Source organism: Tursiops truncatus, chromosome 15 (genome assembly GCF_011762595.2).
Source record: "Tursiops truncatus isolate mTurTru1 chromosome 15, mTurTru1.mat.Y, whole genome shotgun sequence".
NCBI classification, from domain to species: domain Eukaryota; kingdom Metazoa; phylum Chordata; class Mammalia; order Artiodactyla; family Delphinidae; genus Tursiops; species Tursiops truncatus.
In genome coordinates this window covers 74,303,103-74,320,951 of record NC_047048.1, presented here as the reverse complement: position 1 = coordinate 74,320,951, position 17,849 = coordinate 74,303,103, and the positions used below count along the sequence as shown (strand labels likewise).

Here is a 17,849-nt window from a genome sequence, read left to right as displayed (position 1 = left end):
ATCTAATTCCCCTCCCCCCATTTCTTAGGTCCTTTTAATGTGTTATGAAATTTGCCTTTTCCATAATTGAGGTGCAATTCTTTTTCCAGTTTGTCATTTATCTTTTTACTTCACATGATTATTTTTTGTATTTTCATTGATCTTTTCCCCTAAGCCTCCTGAATTTTGTGTTATAGTTAAAAGGGTATTCTCAAAAAAAAAAAAAAAAGGATATTCTCCACTTCAGGGTTGTAAAAGAATTCTCCCAGGGATTTTCCTGGTACTTTTATGGTTTCCTTCTTTCCAGTTAAATCTTTGATCCTTTCGGCATTTTTCCAGGTATAAGATATAAAGTATGGATGTAACTCTGTTTTTCACTTGCAGAGGCTGCATAGTTGTCCCAAGCCTCTTACTGAATGAAATCCATCTTATCTTAGCCAATTTGAAATACCACCTTTGTTGAATATTAAATGTCTACATGTATTTGAGTCTATCTGGGAATTTTTCTTCTCTTCCACTGATTTGTGGAACTAATTAGGTACTAGTACCTAATAGTCGTAATTATAAGGCTTTATAATATGTTCACTACATGGTCAGGCGTTTTCAGAAATGTTTTCTTGTTAATTTTTCCAGAAGAATTTTAGACATGGCTCATCTAGTTCCAAAACAAAATCCTATTTGTGTTTTTCTTGGGCTGTCATTAAATGTCTAGATTAAATCTCATCAACTGTCTGATATCTTAGTGATATGGAGTCTTTCTAGCCAAGAACATAGCTTATATTTCTGTTTGTTCCAGTTTTTCTGTGTCCTTCTGCGGAATCAAATTTTTTCTTCACATAGATTGTGAATCTTTATTGTAAAGTTTATTCCTAGGAATTTTAAAAGATTTCTTTGGAAATGGAGGCTTCCATTATATCTTCTGTTGTATCCCTAAGATTTCTGAAATAGCCCTAGGAGATAACACTATCTTAAATAATCCCGAGAATTACCTAGACTAGCAAGTAGTTCTCAACCTGTTTCCCCTTGCAACACATACTATAGGTGACCTTGACATAGGCCAATCAATCCTACAGGTGTTCCTTGTTTTTTAGAGACTCCAACAGAGAAAGAGGCTGTGGTTCTTCAGCAGCTGATGGAAATTTATGTGTACCAGACATGCATTGAGGGTCAGGGACACCATGGTGACCAAGACAGCCTGAGTCCCTGCCCTCATGAAAGTTGATCACATAGTTCTAGCCAAACAGAGCAAACTCAGCAAATAATTGAATAATTATAAGGGTGCAAAGTTCTGCTAAGGGGCTATGAGATTGGAGCAGAGATAATGGTCAGGTGTTAACATCCATTAACATCCACACACAAGGCTTCAATTACCTCCCAAATGCTACTCACGCATACATTGTGTCTCCAGTCCTGAATTTCCTCTAAACTCCATTTCCAATTCCCCATCAGGAGGCAGAGTCTAATTCTCCTACCCTGATCTGGACTGGCTTGTGTTTTGCTTGTAGCCAATTAACTACAGTGGTAGTGTGAGATACGAGTCTAATTTCTTCCTTATGCTTGTGAATATTCAGTTTCCCACTAATTTACTGAAGAGAGGATCCTTTTCTCATTGCATATGCCTCTGGCACTTTTGTCAAAGATCATTGATTGTAAATATGTAGGTTTATTTCTTTCCATTGTTCTGTATGTCTGTTATGATGTGGCTCTATGTTACGTCCAAGGCTAGGTCACATGAGGTAGTGCACCTCTGCCTTGCTGTATGGGACACACACTCTTGAAGCCTTCAGCTGCCATGTAAACAATTTGACAGCCCTGAGGCTGCCATACTGTGAGGAAGCTCAAAGTAGCCCATTCAGAGACCACATGGATAGGCCCTAAGGCTTCCGGAAGAGAGAGAGGCCCAGCTAGCACCCAGGCACTCTGTCCCCCAGTGGTCCACTCCACAGTAGAGACCCCCAAGTTACAAGAACCTAGCCAAGCTCTTTCCAAATTCCAGACCCACAGATCTACTAGAGATAATACAATAATTGCTGTTCTTCCAAAGTACTAAATTTTGGAGCAGCTTGTTTTGTAGTATAGTAACTGGGACCTGGGCCACGTGTCCTACCACAGGGTTTTGCACATGCTTTCCCTCCTACTTGGAACACTTGCACTGCTTTTGCCTAGTTACCACCAACGTGTCTCTTCAGACCTTTGCTAAAGCTACAGTGCTTCTGGATGCTCCATCCTTAAACCCTGAAACCAGGGTTTCATAACATCAGGTACCTTTACTTCCTATACTTATCACAGTTGTATTTGGAGATTCTTTCACTGTCTTTCTGACAGGTCTTCAGCTCCATAGACCAGCATTCAGTCCATGCAGTTACACAGTAAGCCAGGCATTGCAAACTCAAATATCAACAGGTACAGGAAAGTAACATAAATGAGAGATGCGGGCAGGGTGGGGACTGTGGTAAAATATAAGTACCCATCTTTAGGGCACAGCTGCCACTCAGCAGGCTCTGTGCAGCCTAATCTGCCTCCTTTTTTAAAATTTTATTTTATTTTATTTTTTTTGGCTGCGTTGGGTCTTCGTTGCTGCATGCGGGCTTTCTCTAGTTGTGGCGCAAGGGCTTCTCATTGCAGTGGCTTCTCTTGTTGTGGAGCACGGGCTCTAGGCACGTGAGCTTCAGTAGTTGTGGCATGCGGGCTCAGTAGTTGTGGCTCACGTGCTTAGTTGCTCGACGGCATGTGGGATCTTCCTGGACCAGGGCTGGAACCTGTGTCTCCTGCATTAGCAGGCGGATTCTTAACCACTGCATCACCAGGGAAGTCCCTGCCTCATTTTTAAGGAGATGACACAAACCCAGATTATTATGTGTATGTTAAAGTGATAGCAACTAATTAAAAGTAAAAACCCAGAAGAAAGAAAAGGAGAGAAAAGAAAAACAACCACCACCTGAAGATTTAATACTCCTTGTTTTCTGAGAATGCTGAACTCTTACTTTGTGTAACCAAGAAATTGTATTTAACTGAGGCATAGGTTAGCCGTGGGCTGGCTGTGGTTCAGGAGCGGGTCACTTGGATTTGTTTTTCTCTATTTGTACCTAGAGACTGTCAGTCAAAATCTATTCCAAGGGCCAGAATGCTTCTTGACTCTTGCTTAATAATAAAATAATAATTATTTTTTAGGAATTATTTATTTTTCTTTAGGAAGCAGTTGGAAGTAAGATATTGTGACCATTAAGTTACACTAAATCCTGTGTGTTCCTTGCCAGAAGATAAATTATATATGTGTTTGTAATAAGGAATGGAACATGCAAAGCTCATAAAAACCCTGTGAGAAGTTGATTTTTATCTAAAGATTATGCTTCTTGTTAGTTAATGTGTCTGTTAAAAAAACAGAAAAAGAAATGAGCTATGAAGCCATGAGAAGGCATGGAGGCAGGAGTTCCCTGGCAGTCCAGTGGTTAGGACTCGGCGCTCTCACTGCCATGGCCTGGGTTCAATCCCTGGTTGATGAACTGAGATCCCACAAACTGTGCGTTGCGGCCAAAAAAAAAAAGTAAAAGAAGAGAAAAGAAAAGACATGAAGGCCACATACATGCAATGCATATTACTAAGTGAAACAAGCCAATCTGCATGATTCCAACTATATGACATTCTGGGAAAGGCAAAACTGCAGGACACAGTTCAAAGATCAGCGGTTACCAGGGAATGGGAGAGGGAGGGGAAGGCAGTGCTCTGAGAACAAGTGATTCCCTAGGATGACGGGTGATCAGTCACTAACAAGAGCAGGTAGGGAATTCCCTGGAGGTCCAGTGGTGAGGACTCCATGCTTCCACTGCAGGGGGCACAGGTTCAATCCCTGGTCGGTGAACTATGATCCTGCGTGCTGCGAGGAGCAGCCAAAAACAAAAAACAAAAAAACCAAGAGCATGTAGTAGCCTTGGTTGCTCAGAGCAGCACACTGAGGACTTCACTAAGGAGCGTCCTATCACTCTTTAGATGGGGAAGTTGAGACAGGGTGTCATCGAACTCTACTAATTCTCATGACCCCTGGATAAAACAGGAAATTGTTTTTCCCGTTTAACTAAGAGGAAGACTAAGGCCCAGCTGTGTTGAGGCCCAAGTCACAGGATAAAATCCAAAGACTGGCTTAGAGAAGGAAAAGAGAGATCTCCCCTCAATATATGGAAGGAGGGAAGAAAGTTGAGACTAGAAGTCATAGGCCCATCACTTGGGTGCCCAAGGGTGATAGTAAAATGGGTCAGAACACCCCCTTCTACCTTTAAACCTTTGAAGAGATTGTCTGATTGTGCAGGGACCTCAGCTTTGGGTTTAGGGAAACCCCTCTGTGTCTGCTCCTTCACCCAAGCGACCTATGGGATCCAGATTGCTTGGAAGATAGAAAGAAGAAAATTCACCTTTAGCAGAGGGCTGGACAGTATCTGAATGTTGCTTAGTACTGTCTTAGACTGGCACTCAATGGACAGTGAAATTCCTTTGACTGTTTTTGGTGTCCTGAAATTCAGTCTCAATGTATTTTATAAGGAGCGAAGTAAGGAGGCCTGCCTGGTCCAGAGAAGGGAGTCCTCCAAGGCTGGGGCAAGGTCCCAAAGCACTGTTTGGAGTGGCCCCGTCAGCCACACATTTCATATCATGAACTTATGCAAATTAAACTATATAGCCTTGGCAAGGAAGATTGAGCAGGAGTTAAATTGAGAGATATTGAGAGATAGAGAAACTATTTTTAAATAGTGGGGAAGCAGTCCTAGAGTGAGCAAGAGAGAGCTTGCCTGGACATCTGCAGTCCCTTCACTCACTGTTCCCTGAACCTACCACAACGCGTGTATAATTCTTTGCTGAGTGTGATTCTAGAGGGTCAACATTCCCCACGCCCAAACCTCAACCTGTCATATAAGAGGGCTACAAAAAACTACTTAGTTTATCTAGAACTGGGTGAAAGAAATAGCAATCTGGCACTTCTTGCCTTTTAACTCACTATAAAAGTTACTGATTTTATTGTTTCACCCTCACTAGAACCTAAGTTCCATGAGGGCAGGGATTTTTGTCTGTTTGATCACCACTATGTTCTCAGCTCTGCGAGCAGTGCTTTGCAAGTAGTGGGCGTTTAATAAACACTTACGAAAGGAGCAATTGAGGGAAGGAGAGAAAGGAGTAACAAAGGCCGGAGAAGAGGAATAGGGAAAGGGAAAAAGGGAAGAACGAAGCGGAAGGAGAAAAGAAGGAAGCCCCAGCGTCCGCGTCTAGCGGGCAGCCTGCAACTCCCAGTAGAACTGCAACTCCCAGTAGAACTACAACTCCCAGCAGGCCTCGGGGCCCAAAAGGCTGGCCTAGGAGGCTCAGGCGGGACCAACGAGGGTTAGCCCGGCTCCCGGCGTGCCTTTGCGAGCGCAGGCGTCGCCGCAGGGCCCGCCGGGACTTGTGGTCCGGGCCGCGGGTGGGGCTGGGCATGGAGGCGGGCGGGGGCCGGGGGCGGGCGCAGGCCCCTCCCCCGTCACTTCCTGCCGGGCTGCGGGCGCCCGAGCGGCTGTTCAGTGTTTGTGCCGGTAGCGGCCGCGTCTGGCTCGGCTCCCCCTCCCTCTAACCCCCGGCCCGGCGGCGCCCGCCTCCTCCGCGGCCACTCCGCCTCTTCCCTCCCGCCGTCCCTTCCTCCTCTTCCTTCCTCCTTCCCCTCCTCGCCGTCACCTCCGCCGCCGCCCAGGACTGCCGGCCGGGAGACGAGTTCGGGGCAGCAGCCAGGTGAGGCGGCAGGGCCAGGCCTGGCGGGGCCCGCGCGGGCGCCGTGGCCGCTGGGAGGTGGGTGGCGGGCGGGGTTTAGGTCTCGGCGGGCCCGCGCGCTCGGCCTTTTTCCCCGGGCTTCTCTCCCGCCCGCGGGGCCTTCCCGGAGGAGGCGGGTTCTCCCGCGCCCCCCGCCTCGGGGCGCCCCGCGGCCTGGACCTTGGGCGTCCCTAGCTCCTCCACCCCTTGCTGGGCCCAGAAACAGGTGCCACGCCGCCTTTCCTCATTCCTCTGATTGCGCTGCGATGCCGAAGTTATTCCCGGGGCGGGGGCGGGGCGGGGGATCCCCGCTTCAAGTCCCTGCGGGCCGGAGCACTTAAATCTCCCCAGCCGGGCCTGTAGCGTTATAGTTACGCACACGGCCCAGGTGTCCAGCGCGGGTGCAAATCCCAGCGCAGTCTCTTTAGGCAAGTCACTTGAAGTCTTTGTGTTTTGGTTAGAAAAAGGGGCTAATGCCGTCCCTGCCTCTGAAGGCTGTTAAGGTTCAGTGAAATGGGGCGTATAAAGCGCTTATCAGAGTGCCAGACGCACAGCGTGTCCCAATAAACCGTCTGCATAATTTATTAGCATGATATTAAGGTATAACTTAATGGGTAGAGTGGACCAAAGTTGACCTACCTAGCCGTTTGGGTTTCTTTAGGGGCCGAAGCGTTCAGCGTTTTGCCCACCGCCAGCGCCGGGGCATTGTTTTGGGTTGTTAACAGCTGAAAGGGGCGTACGTTTAATTGGGACACTCTGTAAGTAGGCAGTCTGTAAAAGATAGTGTTGCTATTTCCACGTCCTCCGCTGAGTCAACTGCAGGATTTTCACCAGCTCCCTGCGTATGAGCAACCTGTCCATTTTCCTGCCATCATCCGCTTCTTGTTGTCTTTCCATTTCTGGGAAAGTTTCCTTGAGTTTAGCAAACCTTTCTGGAGCACTTGCTGTGTGTCAGGCTCTGGAGGGAGGGTGTACGGAGCTGGAAAAGTTGTCTTTTTTTTGCCGCTGCATTTCTAACTTTTGACTTTTTCTCACGGCAGCTTTGCTTTTATTCCCTCCGTCCCCGTTGGCCGACTTTCCTTTTAAGCCCTTGCCCCACCTCCGTGTCGCAGTATTGCTTATGTGGAAGTTTTCTTCTGTTCGGGCGAAGATGTGTGCTTCAGTCTGTTCTGCCTCTGTTCTCTTGCTGTGGGGACGTTTTTAAGGTCATTCTTCCTGCTTGTAGCTTTAATTGTTTAGAGGGTGGTGGAAAAAGAGTTAGACCAGATTTTTGGTTGATTTTGGACTTTCAGGAATCAGTGTGCTTACCAAATGTATTCAGTAGATTACATTGCAGCTTGAAGTAAAAACTAAAAATACAGTGGGATTGTAGAGGGGGTAGTTTCAGTCATCCTGGTGACAGGTGGGATTTTTAAAACATTATTTAAAGATACTGAGTTTTTTTGTTTTTAATTTTATTTTTTAAAATTTATTTATTTAATTTGTTTTTTGCTGTGTTGGGTCTTCGTTGCTGCGTGCAGGCTTTCTCTAGTTGCGGCTAGCGGGGGCTACTCTTCGTTGAGGTGTGAAGGCTTCTCATTGCGGTGGCTTCTCTTGTTGCGGAGCACGGGCTTCAGTAGTTGTGGCACGAGGGTTCAGTAGTTGTGGCTCGCGGGCCCTAGAGCGCAGGCTCAGTAGTTGTGGCACACGGGCTTAGTTGCTCTGCAGCATGTGGGATCTTCCTGGACCAGGGCTCGAACCCATGTCCCCTGCATTGGCAGGCGGATTCTTAACCACTGCGCCACCAGGGAAGCCCCTGAGTTTGTTTTAATTCTGTTCTTAGTTGTATAGGTGTACTCTTCATTAAGGAAATTCAATTTATGGAGGTTCAAATTTACAAAAGAGGAAGGAGTGTGTGTGTGCTCTACTGACTGATCCTCCTGTGTCATAGCATTGTTTTAGGTAGTAAATTTCCTTACTGAATTTAAACTCTTTTGATTTACACTCATCTCTCAGCAACACACAGGATGCAAAGTGGCCTCCCTGTTTTTACATTTTCCTGGAATTTTCTGACACAGTGTTACCATCAAGAAATAGTTTAAAGTCTTCGTTTGGATGACTCTAAAAACACCTAAGCAAACAGCTGTAGAAGCAGTACAAAGCATGTCTTCTGCCATATCAAAAACAGTAGTGTTAGGGAAATGATGTTTTAACATTTCAGTCAATAATCTAATTTTGAACAACTTTCTCTCATGGAAAACATACAAAAGTCGAATAGTATAGAGAACCCCCCCTGAACTGGTTACTCAGATTTGATAATTAACGCATAGCCAAGGTCAATCTTGTTTCATGTAGTACTCCCTCCCCCAAACTGGGTTATTTTGACATAAATCCTGAATATCATATAATTTTGCCAGGTTGCCCCAGGCTCATAATCTGTCGCAAAATTACTTTTAGTGGAATCATAGTTCTCATTTTGTTTGCTTTGTGGGGCTTCTTATCTCTGTTTATGCATGATTACAGCAGAAAAAAATATCCTCATCCCCCTCAAAGTCATATCCAGGATGCTGCCTTGCTTCTTTGTGTACAAGAGCAACAATTTTTGAGCTATTAATGACTATAATTGAGGAGCAATCAGAAATACAGATATACCTAATCCTGTTTGGTGGAGGCCTACCTATGAAACCACTTTTTTTTTTTTAAATTTCCTGGAACTTTTTAATTTCCTATATCATGGGCAGCTTCCCATTTCAGCACAGATCTATTTCATTATTTTTGTCTCGTGTATTCTACTGCATGGAAAGCTAAGATATTTTTAAATGATGAAGTCATTGGTCTGTGGAGATGATTATTACCTAAAGTTTAATTCTAGCAAAATGTCATCAATTTTAACTTGAGAACTGAGATATTTGGCAAAGAGATTGTTCCAGTTTACCTTTACCTATAAAATGAAACCACTTTTGATGGAGAATAACTTTGTGTTAAAATACAGTTAATAGTTCATAATGAAACTTGTAAAGTTTCTTTACAGTATTTGTGTAAATATACTGCTGTCACCTTAGGTTAAGAATTAAGCAAAAGTTTTTTTTTTTTTTTTTAAGCGGTACGCGGGCCTCTCACTGTTGCGGCCTCTCCTGTTGCGGAGCACAGGCTCCGGACGCGCAGGCTCAGCGGCCATGGCTCACGGGCCCAGCCGCTCCGCGGCATGTGGGATCTTCCCGGACCGCGGCACGAACCCATGCCCCCTGCATCGGCAGGCGGACTCTCAACCACTGTGCCACCAGGGAAGCCCAAGCAAAAGATATTTGATTTCAAAAGTGTTGTAGAATTATTTTCTAAAGACCGCCCCCCCCCCAATCTGCTGTATTTACAAACCAATTTTGTAAATATGAATGAATTCACAGCATAAATGATCATATTTTTCTTTCTCATCTAAAAAGAGATCTCTCCTAGAATGGAAGTTGACAGGAATATTATGTTTGTCATTGTTACTTTTGAAATTTCTGGTCATGAACAGTTTTCAACTCGTAGACCTGTAATGTCATTATTTCATTTGTGTAGGTTTACTTTTGAGCTTGATCAGTTACAGTTAACTTGTGTTTTAGTTATTACAACTTGGGAGATGAGGAGGGATATGCATACCTCTTAACATTGGGGGAAAAAAAACCCCAACCAATTTGGCATCTAAGAAAGGACACAATATGTACTTTATTTTAAAAAATGCTCAGTGCTTCCCAGTAGGCTTTCAGTAAAACTTTTAAGTATTTGGAATTGTTACCGTTAATACAGTTTGTTCAGACTAAAGTGCTCTAAGATTCAGCCAGAAAGCCTATTTATATACAGATTATCTTAAGTTTAGAAATGAGCGTGAGGCATGGAACTCCCCCCCGCCCCCAGTTCTTGAAGTCTAACCCATTAACGTTCTGGGTGTAATCATTAAACATGGGGCTGCACTGTGCTGCTTCATCCACAGCTTCTCCCCAATATGACAGTGACAATGTAAGGCGGCACAGAGTGGGTCTCAGCTTGTGGGACAGTTTTCTCTGATGCCTTTTTACTCATGGAGTAAGAAAGAGTGAAATTCACCAGCATAAAGATGGAACTTTCATGAAAAATGTATCTTTCTGTAGAATGTCATAAATCAAAATTCTAGGAGCCTTGTTTATGAACCTCCAAACTGGATCATACTTGATGTCATACTTAGTGACAAACATTTGCTCAATTTGGGGAAATATAAATTCTATCCCCTCAGATGAGAGCTTTTGGAGTTGCTTTATTTCTCTCAGAATAGGATTTTGTGGCCTTCAAAAATGTTTAGAGAACTTTTTTTTCACTTACATATATATGTATGTATATTATATATGTGTGTGTTTGTTGGATTGTCATGTAAAATGTATTTTTTAGGTCAAAAAAGTTTGCAGGCCACTGTAGTTAAGTTATACTGGCAAATAAAAGCACAAATTAACCTCAAAAAATGTTTAGAGAATTTTATGACAGATTTTTGTTTCACACTAGACCTATAACAGATTGTTTTAAATTAACTTCTTGTGACAGAGACCTTTGTGGTTAAAATGCTTCTGGTGTAATTTTCTGCATGAGCTTTTCCGTAAATGCTTGATTTTGACCAGGTTTTATTTATGCCATTCCAAAAATATAATTTGTAGGTTAGAGGTTGAACCATGAGAAGACATGTTATTTGCTATGGTTATTTTCCCCCAACATTTTATGAAAAATTTCACACACATAAGAAAGTTTAAAGAATTTCAGTGTACACTTCTATGTTTACCACCTACTTTCTGCCATTATTTTACTGTATTTACTTTATTACATGTCTGTTCCATCTGTCCATCTCTTTTAATTCATTAATCCATTCTATTTTTCGATACATTTCCAAGTACATTATAACATTAGCACACAGCATGCATATCTACCACAGTGAATTTTATTTATTTTTTGTAACTTTTTTTAACATCCTTTTTTTAAATAATTAATTAATTAATTAATTTTGGGCTGCATTGGGTCTTCGTTGCTGTGCGCGGGCTTCTCATTGCAGTGGCTTCTCTTGTCGCGGAGCACAGGCTCCAGGCACGTGTGCTTCAGTAGTTGTGGCTCACGGGCCCTAGAGCGCAGGCCCAGCAGCCATGGCGCACGGGCTTAGTTGCTCCGCGGCATGCGGGATCTTCCCGGACCAGGGCTCGAACCCGTGTCCCCTGCATTGGCAGGCGGATTCTTAACCACTGTGTCACCAGGGAAGCCTGCATCACAGTTAATTTTTTTTTTTTTTTTTTTTTTTTGCGGTACGCGGGCCTCTCACTGTTGTGGCCTCTCCCGTTGCGGAGCAACAGGCTCCGGACGCGCAGGCTCAGCAGCCATGGCTCACGGGCCCAGCTGCTCCGCGGCATGTGGGATCTTCCCGGACCGGGGCACGAACCCGTGTCCCCTGCATCGGCAGGCGGACTCTCAACCACTGCGCCACCAGGGAAGCCCCACAGTTAATTTTAAAAGTGAGACAGTTCTACAAGGTATTCCTAGATCTTTAAAAGCCAAGAGCTTTGTTGACTTTTGTTTCCAATTTTACTTTGATTACAGAACTCTTTGCTATTTATTTTATTTTTTAAATTTTATTTATTCGTTTATTTATGTATCTATATATTTATCTATTTATCTTTACTTATCTATTTATATATCTATTTATTCATCTATTTATCTGTTTATTTACCTATTTATTTATTTATCTATTTATCCATTCATTCATTCATGCTGCGTCCTGAGGCATGTGGAACTTCCCTGACTAGGGATCAAACCTGTGCCCCCTGCAGTGGAAGCACCGAGTCTTAACCACTGGACCACCAGGGAAGTCCCAGAACTCTTTGCTTTTTAAAGGAAATTGTTTAAAGAACTTTTTGCACCAAGCTGTGCTTACCTACGAATCACGTATTACGAAGTTGGAATAATGTTGATCAAATCCTTTCTTCTCACATAAGGAGATAATAAGATTATAAATATGCAGCTATGTTGATCTTAACAAATGCCACTAGATGGATGGCTTGGATATGTTTTGCTGACAGCTTAATGCTCTGAACTAAAAAACTTTACCAAAGAGAATTATTTATTTTAATAAAATGGTAAAATGAGGAAATTACTGCAAATAGCTTATTTACTTTTTAAAATATTTACATTCCTATAGTAGTGAATAAGGTTGATGTTAAGTGATTTATGTCACCAGATAAATGGAGGTAGAAACAAATTCTCTTCAGACTTAATTATATTTTCTGGAATAACACATGTTCAATTATTTGTTAAAGGAATATATTCAGGGGGCTCCCTCAGAGTAATTTACTGAAAGCAGAAGTAGAAAAATCTATCCAAGAATGTGTTTGCTTTCAATTAAGAATTAGTCTTCTAAATATTAAATCTGTATCCCATCTGCTTCTGTTTAATCTGGAATCTAATTTGGAAAAATGTGATGACTTTGTGAGTTTATAACAGTAATGGAAGAAAAACAGATAATTGTATTATAATAGAGAGGTCATAATTGTCCTAGAGGCTTTTTGAAATGTCTGCTGGACTACAAAGTCTAAGAAAATCTATTTAAGTGCCCTGGGGTCTTTTCCCAAAATGAAAATGATTGCTCATCAGATTGTCTCTATATTTGAAGTAGCGTTAAAATTGGTTGCCCAGTGAGTGTGGGTTGATTTTAGTCAGCATGTCCTCTATTCCCATTTAAAATGTTTTTTTTACAAGTGGTGTGTAACTATTAAGTTTATATTTGTAGATGTTTATATGTGACTGAGGACAGGATCAGTGAATCTGCTGGATAATAATATTTGCTACTATTTATTAAGCTCTTACCATGTGCCAGGTTAGGATTACAGGGTGAGAGTTATTTGATGGAGCAAAGGAATCTGAAAGGTCAGATTGAATTTATCTAATAATATAAAAGCTGCTGTTCACCGAGCTCTTCCTTTGTGCCAGAGGTTGAAGTGGACGCTTTGTGTTGTATTTCTGTTACTCCCCAATGTCTTTGCAAAGGAAGGGTCGTAATAGCTGAGGTGCTGAGGCCCATCTGGGAGGCCAAGTAACTGGAGTGGGGTCCTGAGCTCTTTCCACTGAAGCACAACACGTCTCTAATTATTCTCAGGTGCTTTTTGTTTAGAGTAATTTATTCTGGGTGTCACCAGTGCTTTCTCCCCAGTTCTCCCACCCACCACAGTTAGGATGAATTTTGTTCACTAGGACTTCAGACCAATTTGGAAAAAAGTCTGGCTCGGTAGTCCTCAGTCTTTCAAATGAATGCTGTTCATGATTTCCTTGAAATAGTTGGAAGATTTTCAGTTTCCTTTTGTTTGTTGTGACAGATTACTGTAGTCAAATTAAACTAAAACTTTTAAGCTGTTTCAAAGGTTGGGGGTGGGCCTTAGAGGTAAATGGGGATGAGGATGTTTCATTAGCCTTTGTGTTGAAGGATGCTGTCCCCTAAATTATTGCTATAATCCTTCATGAAGTTTATTGAAAATGATTTATTAACTGTAGACAAGGTTGTTGCCAAGAAAATCAGTTTTTTATTTTTAATATATAAATTTATTTATTTATTTATTTAATTTATTTGGCTGCGTTGGGTCTTTGTTGCTGTGCGCGAGCTTTCTCTAGTTGCGGTGAGCGGGGGCTACTCTTTGTTGCGGTGCGTGGGCTTATTGCGGTGGTTTCTCTTCTTGTGGAGCATGGGCTCTAGGCGTGTGGGCTCAGTAGTTGTGGCTTGCGGGCTCAGTAGTTGTGGCTCACAGGCTCTAGAGTGCAGGCTCAGTAGTTGTGGTGCACCCGCTTAGTTGCTCCGTGGCATGTGGGATCTTCCCGGACCAGAGCTCGAACCTGTGTCCCCTGCATTGGCAGGCAGATTCTTAGCCATTGCGCCACCAGGGAAGTCTGAAACTTAGTTTCTTTAGAATTATATTATTCTGCTTTACTGGAAATGAGTTAACTAAGCCTCTAATTAACTTTATAGGGTTGTTGCCCTCTTTGCTTCCCAGCCATTTTTAAAAAATTTTATTTATTTATTTTTGGCTGCTTTGGGTCTTTGTTGCTGTGCGCCGGCTTTCTCTAGTTGTGTCAGGAGGGGGCTACTCTTCATTGCGGTGCGTGGGCGTCTCACTGTGGTGGCTCTAGGCATGCGGGCTTCAGTAGTTGCGGCACGTGGGCTCTGGGGTGCGTGGGCTTAGTTGCTCTGCGGCATGTGGGATCTTCCCCGACCAGGGATCAAACCCGTGTCCCCTGCATTGGCAGGCAGATTCTTAACCACTGCGCTACCAGGGCAACCCTTATGGCTAGTCTTAAAAGGGTAGATCACTGAAATTTAATGTGCCTTTGGATTTGGGGTTATGAGTTTGGATTTGGTATATGAGTTTCCATTCTGTGTTTAACCTCAACCAAGGCATAAGTGTGTCTCATTAATCATGAAAAGGTGTTGGAAATGTGTCTTTTCTGGGAATGAAATGAGCAAGATAATGCTTCTTAAGGTGTTACTATATTAGCTCCTCTCAGGCATGAGCTTTATGATCTACCTAGATCTTGTCTGATTCTCGCACATTTTTGCTCTTTTGAAGTCCATGCTTTCTGTAGATTAAAATTAAGACATGAATTTTCTACCCTTGCAGATTCCATCCTGATACGAATAGGACCATTGTCTGCCGGTGCCATTGTGATTTGGTACAAAATGCAAGGCAGTCCTTTCCTCTGTTAGTAGATAATTTATATGTAATGATAAGTCTGATTATTCTTGGAGGCTTACGTTCTTTGTTGCGCAGTTTAACCTGCTCATTGAGGCTCCATGACCCTTTACCTAGATGACAGTCAAATGTAGTCAGGCAAATAAGTTTCCTTTTGGTTTGTAGTAGAGTGAACCTTTACAGTCTGAAACATTTAGAGGACGACTGCCAAGGAACTATTTCCCTGTTAACTCAGAATTTATTAAGCACCAAACATAAAAAAGCATAAAGTAAAAAAATTTTTTTGGAGGGGACGAGGTTCTTCTTAAGTTTGCTACATTTTTTTTTTCTTTCTTAAATAGTGTGTTTTGAACATAATTTATTAATATTATTTTATAATATTGGTTACTGTGTACCCTAAGAAAGTGATGTTTATTAGCTAACTTTGTCGTAGTTTATAAGCATTTCACCTACATTACCAGTTCATCCACCCAAGAATAATATGATTATTGTTTGTTAATCATATGAAATTGGTGGTGGTAACCCTATTTGATATATTAAAAGGTTGAAGTCTACAGAGTAACTTGCTCAGGGTAGTTCAGCTGAGCACCTGAGTTGGCACCCAAACTCAAATCCCCGGTCGAGAGTTTTCTCTACGTCACCCACACAGCCATGTCATGGCTTGTTTGCCCTTATCCTAAATCAGTGTCTTGCAGCCAGGGGACCTTTTATGTTCTTTTGTGTCTTCTTTAGTTATGAGGTAATGTGTATTATAAATGATGTTACTACTAATTAAAATGCCACTGTGAATTACTTATTTAAGTTTGTGTTGGAGTCAAGGTTATTCCTATACAAATGTGAATTCCATGAGGACAGGGACTACATCTTATTTGTGTACTCCTCTCTCCCCAGTGCACAGAATAGTGCCTGCTGTTTATTAGGTGTTCAGGAATCATTTGTTGAGTGAATAAAGCAATGAATTTAATTCACTCTCTTGTGTTCTAGTGTGCTTCTTGAGTGGGAAAGAAAGGGAGTTGGGCTTATCCCATAGTCTTTCTTCTCTGCTGCTGCTTGGAGTAAGTAAGTGGTATAAAGATACACTGGTAGTAATCATGATGGCTTTGGAAATGGTTGGGGATTAAAAAAAAAGTTTGCTCATGGAAGTGTGAATGTGTATATGAATCTCAGCTATCACCTGTGTTGTGTTGAGATGTTTGAAATCCATGGCGTTGTAGACTGATGTTTTTCTCCTCCCTCCCCCTTTTTTTCTTTGCTGTTAAGTTGTTAACAGTTCTTTCTCACTGTTGTCTGATTCTAGCACCTCCTTTTTAACATTTTATTTTTTTAACTTCAGGCTTGGGCTAGAAAACTAGATAACCAAACCTACCAGAAGCGTTCAGCATAGATTTAGATGAGCTTGAATTGAGGGAAGCCCGCACTGGCAAAAGGCATGGCCTCTATTAAGTGGTCTTAGACATTTGTTTGGGCTGTGCAGAGGCCTTTTCATTTTCCATTCATGCTAGTCTTTTGAATGGGTGAGATTGCGGAACAATAGGGTTCTAGATTGGAGAATTGTTAGTATAGTGTACTATTTACAGAAAGAAGTTGGGTTGTTAAAATACTGTAGAACCAATTAAAGCTCATAATTTTATTTCTGAAATTATTTGGACAGTGAACAGCTACTTTTTATTGTTTACTAAGTCACAGTGGCAGTGTGAAATTGAAATGAGCAAAATTACTTTATGTTGTAAAAACGCAAAAAGCATCTCAAGGTAAAGAATTCTATTTGTTACTGACGACTGCCAGTTTACAGAAGGGGCACCTCTAGATAAATGAGACCTGAGAGTTTGAGAGTTAAACTCTTATGTCATCTGAAATCCAGTTCTAAAGAATGATTATGATTTGGATTTGCTAGAGGTAATGTGCTTTTTCATATTTTGCAGTTTAATATAAGAATATTTATGTACAAGTTCCTTTTTGTAAATTTTCCCATGTAATTGCATTTGCATCACCAAGCATATGGTAAGGACATTTATGAATAAAATATTTAATCAGGAGTTAAAGGCTGCAAATTTAAAAATCAGGCTTGTGTGATTGGATGGTATATGATGTCCAGTTCCTTTTTTTTTGGCCATGCTGTGCAGCTTGCAGGATCTTAGTTCCCCGACCAGGGATTCAACCCACGCCCTCAGCAGTGCAAGCATGGAGTCCTAACCATTGGAATGCCGGGAAGTTCCCTCCAGTTCCTTTCTAAAAAATTAACTCCGAGGTATTCATAGTTCTCTTAGCAGGAAGTAATTAAGATTTAAAAAGGAAATTTTTACTGTCTCATATGTTTGTGTCTCTGCAAAGCACTTTTTACCCAGTTAGTTCCCAGGCACTTGTTTCTTTTGTAGACTCTACAGTGTGCTGCTTCAAGCCATGACATCATGCTTTCAGAAACTTCCTTCCCTACTTGTAAATTTTAGGCTTCCCCAAAACTTTAGCAATATATATCTTCATTTTCAGAAGAAGATCTACTCTAGTAAACTGCTACTGTTTCTTATTTTCCAGGAGTTTCCCAACCACTTAACCTCTCTGAACCAAAACAACATTGTTGCTGGAGCGCTTGTTTTTAAGGTACGCGTAATTTGGCTCTGTAATTTCAGGCCTGTTCATAATCTGTAATGTTTTTGGATTCTTCAGTGATTTGTGTGGAAAATGACTTTTACTTCTGGCTATAGTATTAGAGAAACAAGAAATTTTATGCAGTTTGATTTCTTTTTACTCTTGAGATTTAATTAGAAAGTCAATACAGGGAAAATTGTTGGCAAGAATGTAAAACCTTCTAGCCAGCACTGCCATACACTTTAAATGTAGAGACGTGAAAATTTACCACTGAAGTGTTGTTAAACATAACTCGGTCAATAGCATCTTGGTCATAGAAACTTTTGTAGTTTGCCTTTGATTTCACAGATTGCTTATGTTAAACCTGGTTTTCAAACTTGTGGAAATAATTCCACATTGTTTTTTGTTGTGAATGAAAACAAGTTCCATTTACCACTGACTGCTTGTGATCACCTGGACCCAAAAAGTTTTACTGTAAGAGTGTTCAGGATTTTACAGTCCTTTGTCAGGACACTGCAAGCATTGACACTGCTTTGTGTTTTTTAGCACTTTCCCTCTAAGGGCTGAAAGCACATGATCATACCCTATCTCTGAGGTGGTAATTAATAGACAAGTTAACCCTTGCTTTCTTTGGGAATAAGGAAATTGATGCATAAGGAATTTAGAGAAGTTATACAAAGCTCGGGGAATGGATTTGCACTCATCACACTGAATTTGTATAATGCTTTTCTTTTCAAAGGACTGAGTAACTGTTACCAGTGCCTCAGGATTCCTTCAGTGTTTTAGCTCTCAGATTGCTACAACTGAGGCTTTGTCAAA

The 17,849-nt window shown here is 41.8% G+C and overlaps 1 protein-coding gene across 16 annotated transcripts in view; it reads left to right on the top strand.

The window, feature by feature from the left end:
* Positions 1 to 17,849, top strand: part of STAU1 (staufen double-stranded RNA binding protein 1) — a 90,531-nt gene that overhangs the window by 23,440 nt on the left and 49,242 nt on the right. For 3 of the 16 annotated variants that reach the window (XM_019943754.3, XM_019943753.3, XM_019943751.3), the window contains exon 1: positions 16,977 to 17,042. The exons of 1 other annotated variant lie outside the window; for it this stretch is intronic. The gene's annotated coding sequence lies outside the window, so the exon portion shown is untranslated. Of the gene's footprint in view, positions 1 to 5,507; positions 5,725 to 16,976; positions 17,043 to 17,849 lie in introns of those variants that run through there. 12 more of the 16 variants (XM_033840790.2, XM_033840789.2, XM_019943759.3 and 9 more) reach the window with 11 other exon arrangements.